The sequence below is a fragment of the Tauraco erythrolophus genome, chromosome 12, assembly GCF_009769465.1.
Source record: "Tauraco erythrolophus isolate bTauEry1 chromosome 12, bTauEry1.pri, whole genome shotgun sequence".
In the NCBI taxonomy this organism is placed as follows: domain Eukaryota; kingdom Metazoa; phylum Chordata; class Aves; order Musophagiformes; family Musophagidae; genus Tauraco; species Tauraco erythrolophus.
In genome coordinates, this window is record NC_141476.1 from 9,392,773 (window position 1) to 9,410,158 (window position 17,386).

Sequence of the window (17,386 nt, forward strand, 5' to 3'; positions counted from 1 at the left end):
GCAGGCAAACTTTATTAGAATCAATTAAAAGAATATAAAGGAAGAACTTAGGATTGAGTTGTTTTGCAGTACAGTTAGGGCTTGTTTTTCCCCACTTTATGACTTTGTAGAACAATTAAGTAAAACCCAACTACTCCACTATGATGCATTGTAAGTAAAAGGCACATGCACGGAAAGGAGAAATGAACAAAATATAGCATTAGCACAATGTTATCCTTGTCACACAATGAAATTTTTTATGTCCTAGAGTTTACTAGTTCATTCTTGCCATGGGAACACAATGCTGTTATCAACTCAGCATTCCCTGGCCTTCCTTCCAGAACATCTCAAATTCATTATTCTCTGTTAAGATATTTAGAGGCTGAACTGAGCAATGTCATTTCATTACAAAAAATAGTAATTGGAAAGAGGGCAAATGGTCGTATCCTGAGTCTTGTTTATCAGTTAATTCTTTATTAGAGTATAGCAAGCAATTGCGTATGCAAAGTGGAATCCTAATTACATTCTGCATTTCTGTGTAACAGTGTAGTAGTTTTATCAATGCTATTTAGCTGCATAATGCACACAGCCCAAACTATGGCACAGCAATAAAAATCATCTGTTTAATTTGCTATTAATGGATCTACAAAATAGAATGATATTTGTATTTTCAGAATGAGTGGTTAATTACAGACATCATTTGAATATTAGCCTATGTTGCTGCTGTATTTATTTGTTTACATTGGTTATAATTCTTTCGTGGATAACTTCTTAATAGTGGGACATGCCAGGAGACTGGTGTCACACTGTCTGGTTTTTGGCCTGGGTATCTCCCTTCTTCAGGATCCTGCAGTAGAGTGGTGAAAATGTTCTGGGGTTTTGAGTGGGTTTAGTTTTGGGGTTTTTTGGTGGTGGTTTGCTAAAAGCATTATTTCATCCACTTTATAGCTATAAAACAGATTATGTCTGAAATATGGTGACTTATCAAAGCTAATTTCTCTTGCATCTCTTCTAAAAAGAATTTTGCTGTCATAAAGGCACAGTGTTTCTGATGTGCAAGTGCAGCAATTCAGCAGTTTACTCATGTAGCTGATTTTTGTGTCTGCGTTTGTGGGAGGAGCAAAACGGAAACTGGCCCTGAAAACCCAAGCAGTCGGCAAGCGTAGCATGAGGCTTAATTGTCCAGTCCCTGTGTGTTTACTAGGAAAAGAAGGTAGGTGGTAGTTAAGTGTATCTGAAAGACTAGCAGCAGAAAGCTCTCTCCCCCAGTTCAATCATTGTCTTAGTACATAATGAACTATGATAGAGAGGTGAGAATTAGTCATTCATGGCCAAGGCTTTGTTCTGCTAAGGTAGCTGGAATCAGATAATCAATGTAATTGTTATTGCCAGATGCTATCTTGTTAGGGAAAAGTACCACTGATTATGTCTCCTTTGTGGATGAGGAAAAATTTATTGCTAACTATGGGAAAAAAAAAAGTTTTAAGACTGAAGTTCAGATGCCATGACTGTCTCTTGAAAATAAATGGTAAATCATCTCTTTGAGTATGTTTTTGTCTACCTTTGAGCAGATATTGCTTTCACTGTAACCTCAAAATTCCCATTGTTGTCTCGTTTTTATTAAACTCACTGGCATTCCCTGTTGATCATCACCTTTGATAAACTCCAGTAAGGCTGAGAGCGCAACAAGAAGGTTTCCTTTTCATCTTTTACCTTTAATTTGTTCAGTATCTTACTATTTTAAAACTACTTGTGGTGACAATAAGCTGCTAACCCAAATATCAGTTTTCTTAGAAGCAGCTGAGGAACTAAATTATCTAGCTGCTTGCATGTCTATCTCTTCATTGATAACTGAACACTAGATGCCTGAAGTTAGATGCTGTATGTCTGGGCTACCTAAATTTCTCTCACTCCTGTTGTCTCTGGATCGAACAGTCACAGCCTGTTAAACTTTCAGTCTCCACCTATCCTGGCTGTAGGGAAGTGTCACATCATTCTTGTGTTGTAGCTGCTTCTAGGGGTACGGGAATTTTAGTAGAAACTGTGATTGCTTAGTAGGCCTGATGGGGTATTGCTCACTGCAGTTCTCCTTTGATAGCTAGAAAAAAGAGTATAGGAAAACCAATGTAACCTGTTAGTGGAAATAAGAAGAGAACAAAATTTTAGATAACAAGTCAGCGTCCATCAACTTCAACTTAAGGGACAAGTCCATCTTAATTTGGCTGCTATTGGCTGTGCTTTAATTATTCTAAAATGCTATCACTTATTTTCTGATCTAAGACTTCTCCTTTTCTTTGTTTTATACCAAGCTATGTTTTTAGTTGGAGATCTCAAAGATAATCAAACAATTATATGAAATGTTAGGCCTTAAACTGCTGCAAGCTCTTAGTTCTATACTTGCATTCACCTTTTGCTTAGTCATTATATGTGTGTTGTCCGTGTCCATAACCCCTGACACCTTCTAGCAGGAAGGATGTGCAGCAGCATAGGTAAGGACCCACGGTCTTAATAGTCCTTCCCCAGCGTCAGTCATCAGTTTGCTCCTGGCATTACCTCCCTCTCAATGGAGTTAGCAAGCAATGACATCAGATATTTTTATTCTTTGACTGTCTTCTTGCCCCCTGATAATTTACTAATCGTTTTTCTCCTTGTTTGTCATCGCAGAGAAGAGTTGCAGTAGCCTGGGGATTTCAGTTTCTTCACATGAGAAGTGTATATTTGACGGGGAAGCGAACAAGATGCTGAAAGCTCTGCCCTTGCTTTGCTCTTGATTCTTACCAAATCTAACATGTAATTGTGCTGAAGTTGTACTTCACTTGACTCAGGATTTCGTTAACTTGACTGAAATTGCTTTGTTTTTCCACCCTGCTTTTTCTGCTTTAATAAACAGAAGGAAGATTGTCGCTGCTGAAACATGTGCACTCTCTCTTAGCCACATGAACCCACAAATCTTTTTGCTAAGATTTGAAAAGTCAGACATTGAGGGGAATCAGAGAAGGGGTGCTGGCTGGTAAGCAGAAAGCTTATCCAATTCAGTCTTATGGTTAGGCTTATTAGGCTTCATGTCTGCTTCTTTGGAAGCAGAAACTGCAATTTTTTTATCAGATGTGGCTGTAGACTCAGAGTATGTGCATTAACCAAGAAAACAGTCTGTCTGCAATTTACTAGTTTAATCTGAATTTTTTTAATGTTACCTTATGTGTCTTCATATCTTTCTCTTAGCAGAACTAGCATCTTGCCTTCTGTTGTCCATTGTGTATCTTCCACTTGATCCAAATACACATATGTGTGTATAAGTGTATATACATGCCTGCCAATCTATCTATAAAAATAATAATGAATTGCTCTGACCATTCAAAGAAGGAACCTGGTAGAGAGGAATCCTAATAGGTTTGCCAAGAGTCATAATTTTCTTTTGTTGACTTCAGGTAAGATTTCATTGTATTGTATGATTCCTTTGCCTTATTTACTCTAGCTTTTTTCCCTGGTCTGCCTATATTTTGTCTTAAAAATACTGGTAGTATTAGCATTTTTGCAGTGAAGGGTTTCTCTTGAAGAAGTTCCTGTCATGAGCAAGACGTGACAGACGTAATTAACCTGTAGTGGATCTGGATATTGGGTTTTATTTAAGAACAAACATGACTAGAGCTTTTACCCTCCTTACTTATCCCACTTTCCTGCTAGCATTGTGTTCACTTGGTCTTGACTTCCCTTCCCAGCTGGGATGTCACTGCTGCCCTGGGAAGTTTGGACAGATAGTTGTGTCAGTTTGTGTTGCACTGCTGCCTGCAGTTACTGGTCTTGGGCATTACTGGCCAAGGTCCTGGGCAGCCCCTGACATTCATGTCCATGCATCTGTCTGATCTCCAGGATCTTCCCTTGCCTCCAGAATCATTCATTCAGAGAGGATTTTCAGGTTCTTTTTTTCCTGGCCCATTTATTCTAAGACTACTGCTTCTTTTTGGGAACCCTTCTTTTCAGTTTCCTCTAGTTTCCAGAACTTCGAGCTGTCTGTTTTTCCCAATCCAAACAGTCTATGTGCAAAAGCACAACATGTCTTCAGCCTCCTAATTGGAGGTTCTGTCTCGTGACTCTCCTAATCAAAGGGTTTGGGACATGCCATTTCTGTTCTAGCCGAGGACTTAACAAAATTTCCAACCAGTTCATACTGGTTGCAAGTATGAGGCTTCTGCTTGACAGTTTAGAAGTTCACTTCGGACATTCGCTCCCCACAAACATGTACATTCAATTATCTGCTGCCTGTTAGCATTCACAGAGTAAACTATTTTTTCCACACGCATAAGTTCTGTATTTAAGTTCGTAAATCATAGCGTTCCCAAAGCAAGTTTGAATTTGCTGTTATTTTATTGAATGTTGTGTTTTGTTTGTTTGTTTTTTTCTGTTTCCATAAGTTCACATCTCCTTATGTTACATCATTTTCCTTATTTCCAAAAAGATTGTAGTGGAGGGCAAAATTTTCATCTGCGCTTTCTGGTGGCTTCCATGAATGCATGATAAAATATCTACACAGTCTCACTTTGTGAGTAGGGTTTGGGGTGAGGTGGGAAGTTTGTGTATTTTTAGCCCAAGGTCGCAACAATAGAAGTATTAACTGCTTAGACCTGGGGTGCTTGTACAATATTGATTTTTTTTTTTATTTTTTTTTACTTTTCAAAAATGTTTCTTGTGTTTATATTTAAGAAAAAAGACTTAGGAAGTTCTGCCTTAGAACAACAGGACCACAGCTGACGTAGATGAAAGATTAATATTCAGCAATGTCTGACTACTTGGTATTCTGTCTTAGCATTTCATTAACATTGTAAGGTTGTTTTGCACTTGGTTTCCTAGGGAATATGAAGCTTAATGTCGACCGACTCCTAGTCCGGCAGTTTTGTCCTCTGGAGAGCCTGGGAACGGCTTTTTCTGAGAACTGACTTCTTTCAGGGTCCCTGTTGCTGCTCCTGTGTTAATTATTCAAACAAAACTTGCTTTTCCTTCAGTAGACATCAAAGGCAATTTTGCCTAATTTATTTTTTGAGGATTTCGCCTGGAAATAGAGATGACCACTTGGAAAGTAAGAACTTTTTGAGTTTCATCAATGCTGTTCTGCATTAGGCCATCCTTAAGAAAGGAGTCTTTGAACTGGAAGTTTAAAATGGACACACCAGAAATTATTAATATTAAACACTTATTAACAGAAGTATTCAAATATGGAAATAGTCTGATATTTCTACTTGGACTGCTCAGTAAATCCATGAGATTTACCTTTAGTTTCAGAGAGTGGATTTGACATTATAATGTGGATGAAAGGAACCACTAAAGGTAAATGTTCTAGCATTCTTTGTGATCTTTTAACTTGCTCTTAATTTTCCTAAGCTTACTCTAAAAATTGAAATCTAGCATCCATGAAGTCCTTTGAAAATGCCAATAGAGAATTGTATTGCTGCTGTGGTGTTGTTTTTTTTTTTTTTTTAACTCTAAAAACATATGTAGAATTTGTGAAACAGAGGCAGGTGAATATTCTTGCTCTAACATTCCTGTTCGCTGATGTTGTTGATGTTTTTGCCCTTGTCCCCTACGCTTACCTGATAATTTATTGCTGTATTAATGTGACTTTTACATTTCACTGTGTGTGCAATGGCCAACACTTTTCTGGTGCTGAAGCCAGCTCACATTGGTAGGACTATTATATTTCTGAAAACAAGAAATTGGATGTTGCAGTAGCTGATCCAATTCTGTTACAGAGCTGAGCAGAATCATAAAATTAAATGTTAAATGTTAGAAGCAAAAACATTTAATCTGTTTTAATAAAGCATTTTCTGAAGTGCTGAGCATCTGTTCTCTCTGTTCAAGTTGTAAGTTCACAAAATTTAGTTCATGAGTTTCAGTAATGACCAAAAAACGAGGGAAATTGAAGAAATCCAGTTTATTTAAGGCAAAATTTGTGGCCCAAGTTACAAAAATGCTGATAATCTTCAACCTGAATAATTTGATTTTTAAAACAAAATGAAATTTGATCAAAATATTTCGGAAGTATTGCGAGGACTTCCTCCTAGTCTTTGATTTGGTACTTGATGTTGAACCAATTTTGAACACTCAGTGTATATCTTCTTTATCTCACTTTCATGTGTTTCTAAAGACAGGGTGATAATGATTTTTTTTTGTTATATTTTTTTTCTCCCCCAAACAGTAAGCTTATAATCAGGATAGATAGCCTCCTGGCTCAGGAGTTTAGAATAACAGAAATTCTTTGTCATGTAGGTAAACTGATTCTTTTAGAGAATCTCAACTCTGAGAATGAACTGCTGCTAAGGAGTCAATTCCCTCCCTTTCCTTGGAATCTAATTTAGCTGCCTCGGTGGAAACCATTTATCTCTGAGCAGCTTATTTTGGACTTCAGTCCACAGGAAGAGCATGGGCATGTGCTTTGTGGCAACCTTGAGTCAGCTTCTCTTTCCTTATTTCTAGCAGTTAATTTTCATTAAAAGACAGGCAAATTAAATCGAATAGCTTGCTAAAATTACTGTCCAATATGACCAGTTGCACTTGCAAGTTATTATATGCAAGAGACAGCTGTGTTTACTGTTTAAGTAATGGCAATTTTAAAATAAATTGAATATTCATGTTCCTGATTGTGGCTTCTTGCATTAGGCAACATCAAGCTATTCGTGTCTCAGGTGTTGTCTTATGAAATACGTACTTTCAGGGTATGTTCTACAACAGTCATCAGTTGACTGTGACCCCACAAGGTTATAGAATAAGAATCTTCCCGTTCTAAAAAAAGTAACTTTTTCAGCTCAGTAGGTTTGTCAATGTCTGAGCAGCTACATGCTTTAAAGCAGCTGTCCATGACTGAAGAATTCTAATCTGACTTGCTTTTTTCTAATCAGTGATACATGAAAACATGCAGCAAAGGAAGCAAACCAGAAGAACTGGAAGATTGGGCAGAATTGCAGGAGTTTGTTCTTGTTGGTAGAACAGAGATGTAGTGGGGCAGTCTCTTGGCTGGAGTGCTGAAATGTATGGATAGAGGATGAACAGACTGGGAAGGTGAGGGCAAGGGAAGTGCATCCCATGGAGAGGAGTGTCTGAATGCATGGAGCTCTGCTTTGAAATAGATGTTTAGCTAGTTGAGAGCTTTTTGGATAAAGATAATTCAGTAAAAATCTTTCTCCTTTACAGTGTTTTGATTTGACTACTAAGAACTGGAAATACTTGGTATCAGTAGTTGTTTTTAAAGAACCTTTTTTCTCAGCCCCTTTGAGACTAGAGAGCTTTAAAGGGAGAATATCAATATATTATGAAGTATTTACATATAATATTGAGCAACCTGCATACTAAGATTTAGAAGACTGATGTAAGGTATTCCTTCCCTTGCCTTGTTATTACGAAATAACAGGGGAGAAAAAAAAAGAGTAAAATCATAGAGATGGGAAAAAGCAAGTTTACTTCTAAGGAGAGATGGCAATAGGTAAATTAGAATAATTGTGCTTCTTAAAAACTATTTTTCATTCTATGTTAAAGGAGGCAAGTAAGGCTGTGGAGTGAAAATCCAAAGAGGAGTGGATGAATAAATAACTTCTAGAAGTCCAGATTCCTCTTGGGAATCCTGTTATCTTGACTGGAGAGGGGATACGCTGGGGGCTTACGTTTTAGATGCGCTTTACCCAGATTAGAAAGCTGCCCTGTAAGGCTAATATTCTTCTTAGAGACCCGGTGGATGGCACCTCAGAGATAACAGCTAAATATGTGTTTTGTCTAAAATTTAGCTGATATTTTTAACCTCAGGTTCAGAAAAGAACCAGTGTCATTCTGTCCCTTGGTAGAAAGGATGATTGACACCTGTGAGGTCGTGCGGCATGGAGTAACAGAATTAATTTGTGCTAATATGCAGAAAAGGGGGTTTCTACATCGCAGATATGTAGATTTGTAAAATGTGAATTATGTCAACCAACATGGCAGTATTTACCAATACAGAGTCAGAATGGGTGGGCAGGTGTGTGCAATGCAGGTCACAGATCTGGATTTCAGAAATGTCACTGTAACAGTGATATTGGAAAAGAGCACACTGGTTGATCGGCAAGAGAACAAACTACTATTATATCAGAGTAGGGGTCTAGATGATTCAAATCCTGAGACATAAGCTGCTAAAAGAAACCAAGGAGCTACATGAATATTTTTCTGGTTAGTATAGAAGATAATAAGAAGAAAATATTTTATTGTTTTTATTTTTTGTTCAAGTTTTTTGTTCTAAGATCAGTGGTCCGATAAGGAACAGAAAGTGGCAAAAGTGCAGCAACACTGGGAAGTCCTCTCTTCTTCTGTGAGCAAAGGATACTATTTCTGCAGGGAGATTCTTCCTTTTTTGAGGCATTTGGTGCCAATTAGGCACCAAAAATACATTTTGCCTGATTATAAAAAATCGCAGGTTTGAGAAGGTCTACTGCATCAGTTTTCTAGGCACTGGAATAAGATGATTTTCATTCTTTAATACTTTGATTCCGGGGCTAGTTGTTTTTGTGTGTGTGTGTGGTTTTTTGTGTGTGTTTTTTTTTGTTTTGTTTTAAATAATTGAAGATTAAACTCCTATGTGCTCATATGAGCCGAAAGTATTTTTCAGAAGTGTTCAGTATCCAATAATTCTAATTAATGTTCATGCAGATCTCTTTCAAGAAAACTGAGAAGATAACCTGTACTCTGGAATACAGCAAAGTGGAAACAAGATAGATTTTTGGCATGTTATTTAGTAATGAGAAATACTTGCTTTATCAAAACAAACAAAATAGAAGAATAGATTGAGGCATGGCTAGTGGTTAAAAGAAATCACAGGCCTGCCTGATAATAAAGAACTGTTGAAGAGCAGTTCATCCTTGGGAAACGATTACCTCTGTCATCCAGCCGAGGTCAGTGGCACATTCAGTTAGTAGCTACATCAAAGATAGAAGCATAAATTAAACGAATACCATAAGTCCCAGTCAGTTTGGGCAGAAAATGAAAAAAATGCAGTTTTTAGGGTCTCCGTTATGTTTTTCAGTTTTTGCATAAGATTTTGTGGTCTTTTTCATAGTAATTTTCATTGTTAATAATTATTTCCCAAATTGCTTCCAAAACAGCCCAGGAGACCCAGATCATGGTCATGTTTTGGTAATGCCAAGGTGCTGTGGCCAGTAGACAAAGGTGTGACTTTGTGCACACACTCGCTATGTCAGTGAGCCTGGACCTAATGGTACTGAAACAAATCTGCCTACTAACAGTTGTCAGTAAGTGACAGAGGAAACTCCCCTCGAAAGCAGAGCCCTGCCAGTGCTGGAGGCAGGCACGTATGCACGTGCCCTGGCAGTTGAATTCGCAACTGGTGCTGTCACAGCCAGTGTTTGTACGTACATGAAAGCAGTAATTTTATTGTGTTTTAAAGACAAACATTTTAAGAGTAAAGATATAAACTTAAAGGATTTAGATGATCCCTTCTCTGTTTGTGCCTCACTGCCCCAACAGTCAACCAGAAACCCCTACCACTGCTTTTCTTGCAGCTCAATTTATTGGTTATAAAAAATTCTTCTTGATAGCTTTTGCTTTGAAGTGTAACTTTTGAACTTTAATATACACTGCAATACGAGATTGTTACATTGACAAACAATTGGCTGAGACAGGGTAATATGATTTTAAAGCTGTTTGCTCTTGCCTACTTTAATAAAAAAAAAGAAAAATAGCAACAGAAAATGTGACTAAAATAGGCCTGAATGATCTTAAGGCAAGATGATACTGTTACCGCATGGGAAACTTTGTTTCGTGTCACATGGAACTATTGGGAATGCTCTTTTTGTCTGTAGCCTTTTAGGGAAAATAAACTATCACGTTGACTAATGTTTTGTGTTTCCTTCCACTTGTCTGTGTGTATTGCCCTTGTCTCTCTGTTGTATCTATTCAGATTGGAGACAGTCTGGCACAGAGATCGTGCTGCTTTTTCTGTCTGGGTGTAATGTGGTGGGTCCAAGCACCTCTTCAAGTACTTGATGTAATGATATTTAATCACATGATACAGACAGGGGCTTCTCTGTAGGTGTAGACCCTTCCATTCTATGTAGCATGACTTATGAGGAGTCAAGTTTTAGGTTTATTTTCTGTTTGCTTTGAATTTACAAACAGGTGGTTTTTAGAAGTTTCATGAACTTTATGAAGTAGAATGAGGTTTTATTTATTTTTAAAGTTACAATGTAATATAGGGATGAGAAGGAAATGTGGCTATGTTAATCAAAGCTGTCAGCTCTCCTTACCAAAACACTCTTTGTATCAATTTTTCAAATGTTTAATAAAACATAGGGACTCTTTCTTCTCTTTCTAGTCTGTAGTGATCTAACTGCACTCGAGTCAAGGAAGATACTTTTCACGTACACCACAGTAATGAGAAGAGAACGATAGATTCTCTTCTACTGAACGTTTCAGCGTGTGGTAAGCGGTTTCTTTTCCTCGGTCAAAAAAGAAATCATCACTGAGTAATGGCCTCTGTTGAAAACTCCTGGTGCACCATTGGCGGCTTTTCCTGGTTCTTTTTGTAGGACACTGCTTCAATACGAATTTTGGGTCAAATTCTAGGTAAATTTATTTCTGTAAATCAGATACAGCTCTAATTCAATTTGCTTGTTTAAGGACTGAGAGGATAATTTAGTCTCTTGGTTTTATTACATATTCTCATTTTGAAATTCCATACGTGTGTATTAAAAATAAGTGAGATGGGTTGATTTTGCATGAAGCTAGGAAATGCAGTGCCATCCTTTCAAACCTGTGACGTTTGTGTTGTGTACTAAACGTATAAGTAGTTCTGCTGGGTTTCCAAGATCCTTCCTGAGGTAGACTTTGACAGCTGCATAATTAAGACAGCCGGTGTGCAGCAGTTTAGCTTTGGAAACAAGCAAGAATATCGTGCTGAGTTGAAGTGGAAATTCTGAGGGTGTGCCTTAGCCAACTGAGCCTGACTACTGTAACTGTAACAGGGAAAGGAGCTCTGCATTTCTCATGGATGAAAAATAAAACTTGTTTCACTGTGCTTCTGTAAAAGATGTCGCGTGCAGGCATCTCTGTGAAAATTAGTGCTGACAAGTTTGCAAGAAGAAATAGAAAAGTGTTTACAAGAAACATTTTAAAACTAATTAGAATGGAAAGCAGTTTCTAGGTCTGACACAGAAAAGTGGTCTGCTGAACTTTTTTCCTTCTCCTTTTCCCATTTATCAAAGAGATTTTTCATCATATTGCACATCTGCTGCCTTCAGAACAAATTCTGGCAAGAGTACTCAGCATCACCATGAGAAAGAGCCTTAGATATTTCCCCAGGACAGAAAAAAGCCAACCCCTATCAATTCCCATTTCTCAGACAGAATGATGCCTTTAACACTCTGTAATGAAAGTTTTTATATGTGAGAAGGATCACCGACATCAACCCGTATTGTTCTTTCATGTGCCCCAAAAATATTACAGTGGAAGGTATTAAGAATAAATTGTGGGAACTGAGTAGCCCCACCAGCGTAGTTTGTCTCCTTGCCCTTAACCAGTTTGTGACGGGTGAATTCCCTCCTTCACCAGGCTTTTTGAGTTTCCCTAAGCTTTTCTGCATGGGTTTGGTTTGGTTTGGTTTGTTAGTTTCATATGTTAGTCTCATGTACGTTGGTGACTTCTTGTTTTGCATTCATTATCACTGTATCGTGATTTAAAGGGAAGAATTAAACCAGTAACAATCTTGTATCACACACATCCTCACAATGGAAGCAAATCTCAACCCTTTAGATGCAAAGAAATGGTTTGCATGGAGGTTGTGTTTGAGTGTCACTGAACTGGTAACCATGTGAAAACCACTACGTCTAAGTCTTTAGGTATCAGCTGTTGCCAGTCTCCAGAGAGCATTTGCTGTGACTTGTGGTTAGATGGGATGTAACAAATCCCAGAAATGCATGCATCTTGGTGCATGTCATTCCCCTACCCACAGAATTATATTAAGAAATAAAAAAATTTTAAAAAGTCATGTGTTTTGAGTGCTGCTGTAGTTGACCTGCGTTCCTCACATATTGGGATAAACATACAGAGCAATAATTTCCCTGATTTTTTTTTTTCAAACAAATCTTGAAATACAGAAAAGTCAATATGAATTATGTATATTTTTATAACTATTTCTTTTAGTATAGAATATTAATTTACACATGACTTAGAATAACACATAAGCATGAACTGGAAGACAAATATCTGCATAAATGATATGAACAGGGAATGGATACATTTGAGGATTAGCCTCAAATGCAGTTCTGGATCCAGAGCTCAGGTCTGATGTGCTTAAATTTAAAAATTTGAATAATTAGAAATTTACCCTGTCCTTTAGGGAACATTATACCTTTCTAATTTTCAGTAATGTGGAAATATCAATTAAACAGAGCTCACTATTCAGCTTTTCTTACCGTTTTATGTTCTTGCCTTGTGATAGATAAGATAAATATTTAAGCCTTGCCTAAAGGACTGCTAAACTGTTTGCTCTTGATGTCTATACCTGTTTCCAAGAAGCCAGAATACTGACTGTAAGGCTGATAGGTTTCTGGGCTGTTCTTTGCTTTTCAATCCCTGAAGAGTACAAGGGCCTCCTGCTAACACAGTTCCTTTTGTACTGCATCCTGTAGTAAAGAGTAAGCTGCGTTTTAACTTCTGTTTTTAAACAAACGAAGGCGTGCCCTGAGCAGAGATATTAATACAACAGTGTAATCATTATAATCCTTCTTCTTCAGGCAAAATGAGACATTTTCAACAAGGTTCTTTCCTATTGAAAGCTCCGGAATCATTGGAGTAGGAGTCTAATGAAGCTCAGTTTTAAATTCTGAAGGAGCGTGGGGTGTGTGTGTGTTAAGAGTCACTAGTCTTTGCTGTTTTGCCTGCCGCATGTGAGCAATTCATTCTTCTGGCTCTCAGGAGACCTGCCCCACTCTCACTTTTCACTGAAGTGGTGTTTGGCATTGGCCAAATCATCACTCTTGAGCCTCTCTTTATGAATCCATCTCTTCAGCGTGTTGATTTAGATGTCAGATTCTTTTTCTTTCCAGTGTTTATGCTGAAGCTGCTGGCATTCCTGATTTGGCTGGAATCTTAGTTTTTCTGTAATGCTGAGAAATGACTTTTTTATCTCCACATCGTAATGAAGGGAGCATAAAGAAAGCAGGATCCACATAGTATTCTGGCTGGAGATGGCTCGCTGGACCAGAGGGATGTTTAATTTTCCCTCAAAAGCTTAAGGCTGCATGTGAGCGAGTCAGTGACAATAGACATGTAGATAGTAAGAACAACTGCAGTCTGCTGAGCGCTGATTTCTTGCAAGAGACTTAGTAATGGTACTTCTGGTTCCCTTTTAAGGAGTTTAGAGCCCATAAACTTCTATGTTATTGTTAACCACTGCTAGCTGAAGATACTGACAGTTTTCTGAATTGGTGGTGTAACTGCCGTATCTTATCCCAAAAATGACTACATTTCCACAATCAAAGAAACTATTCCCATGTAAATAACCTGTAAATCGGGTTTCATAGTTTGTCGAGAAAGTTGGGTTGCCTTTTATATGTGAAAGGCAAGAAATATGCCTTTCTTCTTGCAAGAGTTTCTATCGGGTGAAAAGAAATGGGACTCTATATGTAGGCTAGTTTTCTTCTATGAAACTTTATTTTCCTTTTATGCTTTTTAGACTTTCCTTGGTAGGCATTGGCTTACACAGGTCTGTAAGAATTGTATCCACCTTTCATCCTAACTAGAGGTAGTATATGGTTAGTATGTGCTAGCATACCTTTGTAGCAAGGCTGTTTCCAGAGTAACTTTCTCTTGAGATTCCTGGAGATCTTCATTAGAGTTTTGATAGGCCTCACACCAGCCCTGTAGGATGTGGATATGCATTTCAGAAGTTGGCAGAAATATACTTTTATTGTTTTTCATTTTTTCCCCAGAACCATACAGCCATTCCAGTAATGGAACATAGAGGAGCATGCTTTGATCTACACTAAAAATGAAAAAAATGCTGCACTTTTCTGTTGGCTCTGACTTGGAATGTCCTTCCTTAAAATTTTCAAATTTTCAAAGATTTTCTGTTTAGAATAGTGATTATATTTTTAGATGGCATTGAAATTCATCAGAATTTCAACACGTTTGAGTGTCGTATGGAATAGGAATGGCCCTTTTTTTTTTAATTAGCAATTAATTTAAAAAAAAAAAAAAAGAAAAAAGGACATTTCTGAATCAATCTCCAGACTCCAGAAACATCACTTTCCGCTGCCTAGAGACACACTGTGACATATGGTGGTGGCTGTGGCACCTGAATCTTTGCAAAACTTTAGAACTATGTTGTATGAATTTAATTGGGAATCTAATCTTGAAAAAAACCACTGGAGATGAAAGGCCACATGTGCTGATTTATGTAACTCTCCCAGGATTAATTAATTTTTCTGGTACTGGTAAGGAGCAGTTGTACCTAGTGGTAATTTGGTAGCTGGTAAGTTAATGGAATTCCAGACAATACAGACATTTAACCATCTGCCTTGTTTGTTTTCACTTGAATAAGCTTTGCCCAGTTCAAACTAAATAATTTTGGAACAAGAGACTGAAGAGAGAAAAAGCCAAATGTTTGTTTTCTTATTTACAAAGCAAAATGTTGTAGTTAGTTTTAAGTATTGTTTACACTGTAATCAGCTTTTTCACTTTAGTTTTATACTTGATTGCAAATAAAGACGTGTATGATTAGAATGACCAGCTTTCCAACAGGCATCCTAAACTCTTTAAGTTATATTTTGAAAGTAAATGTAAATCGGTGGTTTTCTGCTTGTGGCAGGCTACTTTGGCACTGAGAAAAGAGGCCGCATACCAAGTTTTTAAAAAGGTGCAAAGATAATGTTGATTAATGTGGGTTATTATGTAAGTACGGGACTAGCATTCCGAACAGAATCAAGGGTGTAACAGAAATTAAACTTGCATTTAATTTCAATTATAAATTATCTCGTTTACTCAGTCCCCTAGCACACCTGTCTGCTCAGTAATCGTTATTGTGACACTGAAAGCACCAAAATATTGGTGAAGCTGTGACGTGTAGCAGAAAGATTGCTTAAAGAAACTATTTTCTGGTTTAGAGAGGCAGGCACCAGAGTGGTCACTTTCGTCTGGCTTCCACAGTCACTGGACAAAACCATATGACTTGTCCAAATTAATTGTTGAATTAGATCTTTCAGGAGAACATCTTATTTTTGTTTGTTTAAAATTACTCTTGATAGCAAATCACTGCTCTTGGTAATTTATTCAAATAATGAGTTATCCTTAAGAGAAAGACACCAAACAAAGTATGCATTTAATTTCTAATCTGATCTTTTTGAATGGTTACCATTTTCCATCAATAGAAGCTTTTATACCTTTGTGTTTCTGGATTGTGAAGATCTGTGTTAGGAAATGTATGTTTCTGGCTCGTAGCTGCTTTTGCACTAAAGACACTCCTCAAGCTTCCCTTGGATAAGTGAGATAGGTGGAGTTCTGTGCCCTAATTGTTTTGTTTGTCTCGCTTGAATATTCTCCAATATATCTACCTGATGAAAAAAATTGCAAATCCTTGAATGAGGCCCTCTTCCAGCTGTGGCTGTGCCAGTGCCAAATACACCAAGTAGTTTAACATCTGTTTGTGTGCGTGGGGTTTCCGTGTGTGTGTCCAGTGATGATGCTAAACCTTTGTTGCAAGGTCTGAGAGATTAATTCCCGTGACTCTAGGTCTCTCGAAACTGCTGATTCTCCATGTAGTTTCTTGACATGCAAATACGACAACATACTTTTTGTTAAGCTTGATGTTTAGCACAGCCTCTATGCTTCTTTGCTCTCCCAGTCAACCCCTTTTTTTGCTTAGCATTGGTGTCCTGCTGTGTTTTAGAGCCTTCTTCATTCTATTATGCACAAGCCTCACCTGTAATGATTTATATTTCCTTTAAAATACCAGTCAAGATGTTAGTATAGAGTTAAATGCTAAATTCTGCACTGTTCAGCTAAAATCCCATGATTCTTATTTAGTTATTTATTGATGTCTATTATTTTTTTCTTTAAATAAATTTTGTGTATTTCATGTTGAATTTATGTATTTCCAGTTTCTTAATGAAAATGTCATGGGCTGCTAAGTTGTTTTGTGGAAACGTGTATCAATTTGAAGATGCAGCCTTATTTATCATTCGAGCTTTCAAATGCATTAAAAAAAAAGCGAGATTCCAGATAGCTAACTTTATTACTTTATTTCCCATAAATCCACCTTGAATGGCATTAGTTCTACTTCATTTTAATTGCTTATTAGTAAAATTGTGTATTAACCATTCCAATATTTTGCCATCAGCTGATTTCAGGCTAACACGTATATAATTACCTGACTTGCCCAATTTGTGGATTTTGGTTTTGCTTGCTTGTTTTTTAAAGCTTAGCAATGTGATCTTTTTCTAACTCTCTTGATGCCACTTGGCTCGCTGTCTCAAAATTCTAGGATGCAAGTTATCCAGATCTATTTAATTTCAGCAACTGTTGATTAATTTTCTCTCCCTTACCCTGCAACTGCATTATCTAGCTTTTTCCTGAAGACTGATACTTGGTCAATACTTTTTTTTTTTCCCTGTGTTATTATTTCTATTGGTATTTCTACCACAAACCATGCACATATACAGCACACTGGTAAATTCTGCGTTCTTAATGTCCTAACCTCTGCTGACCATTCATTTTTCTACATTTTTTTTTTTTTTAATTTTTATTTTTTTTCCCATGGTCAGTTATGCAGTTTCTTAGTCCTGGCTCATATGTATTGCTGGGAGTGACTTTCCATTCTTCTATTCATTATATGTGTTTCACTACTCATCTAAACCAAGTTAGTTTGTTGTTTGTTTTGGTTTTTTTTGTTGTTGGTTTTTTTTTTTTTTTTAAATCAATCTAACCTAATTTCTGTTTCAGTTATGACTTTCTGTGAGCTTGCAACGTGTTCTTAAAGGGTGCCCAAACTTTTACACCCTAAATCACTTGTTGTCAACTGGCTTTTATAATGAGCAAATCACACTGTTTTATTATTTGGATTTCCATAATTGCTTAGTTTACTGAATGTTTACTTAGTTTACTTTTTTTTCTATACATGCATTGTGGGTTTTTTTTTTTTTTGTATCTTTTTGTGAATCTTAACTTTACTTATAATTCTGGGGAAGGACTAAGCAAAGCCAAGGTGGTGATGTTTTCTAAATTATCTTCCAAGAACTGTGCCTTTCTTTTCTTCAGTCTAGGATTGGTAGATCAATCTAGTTCTTTGACTACACCTTGTCATGTTTGCTTGTGTTTGTTAGTAACGTTTGGAACAGAAATGTGCACAAATATATGGAAATGACGAGTGCTGTTGAAAGTTAGT

General features: G+C 37.1%; 1 protein-coding gene across 1 annotated transcript in view; it reads left to right on the forward strand.

Moving 5' to 3' along the window:
* Positions 1 to 17,386, forward strand: part of FHIT (fragile histidine triad diadenosine triphosphatase) — a 485,571-nt gene that overhangs the window by 23,497 nt on the left and 444,688 nt on the right. The gene's annotated exons all lie outside the window — the stretch shown is intronic.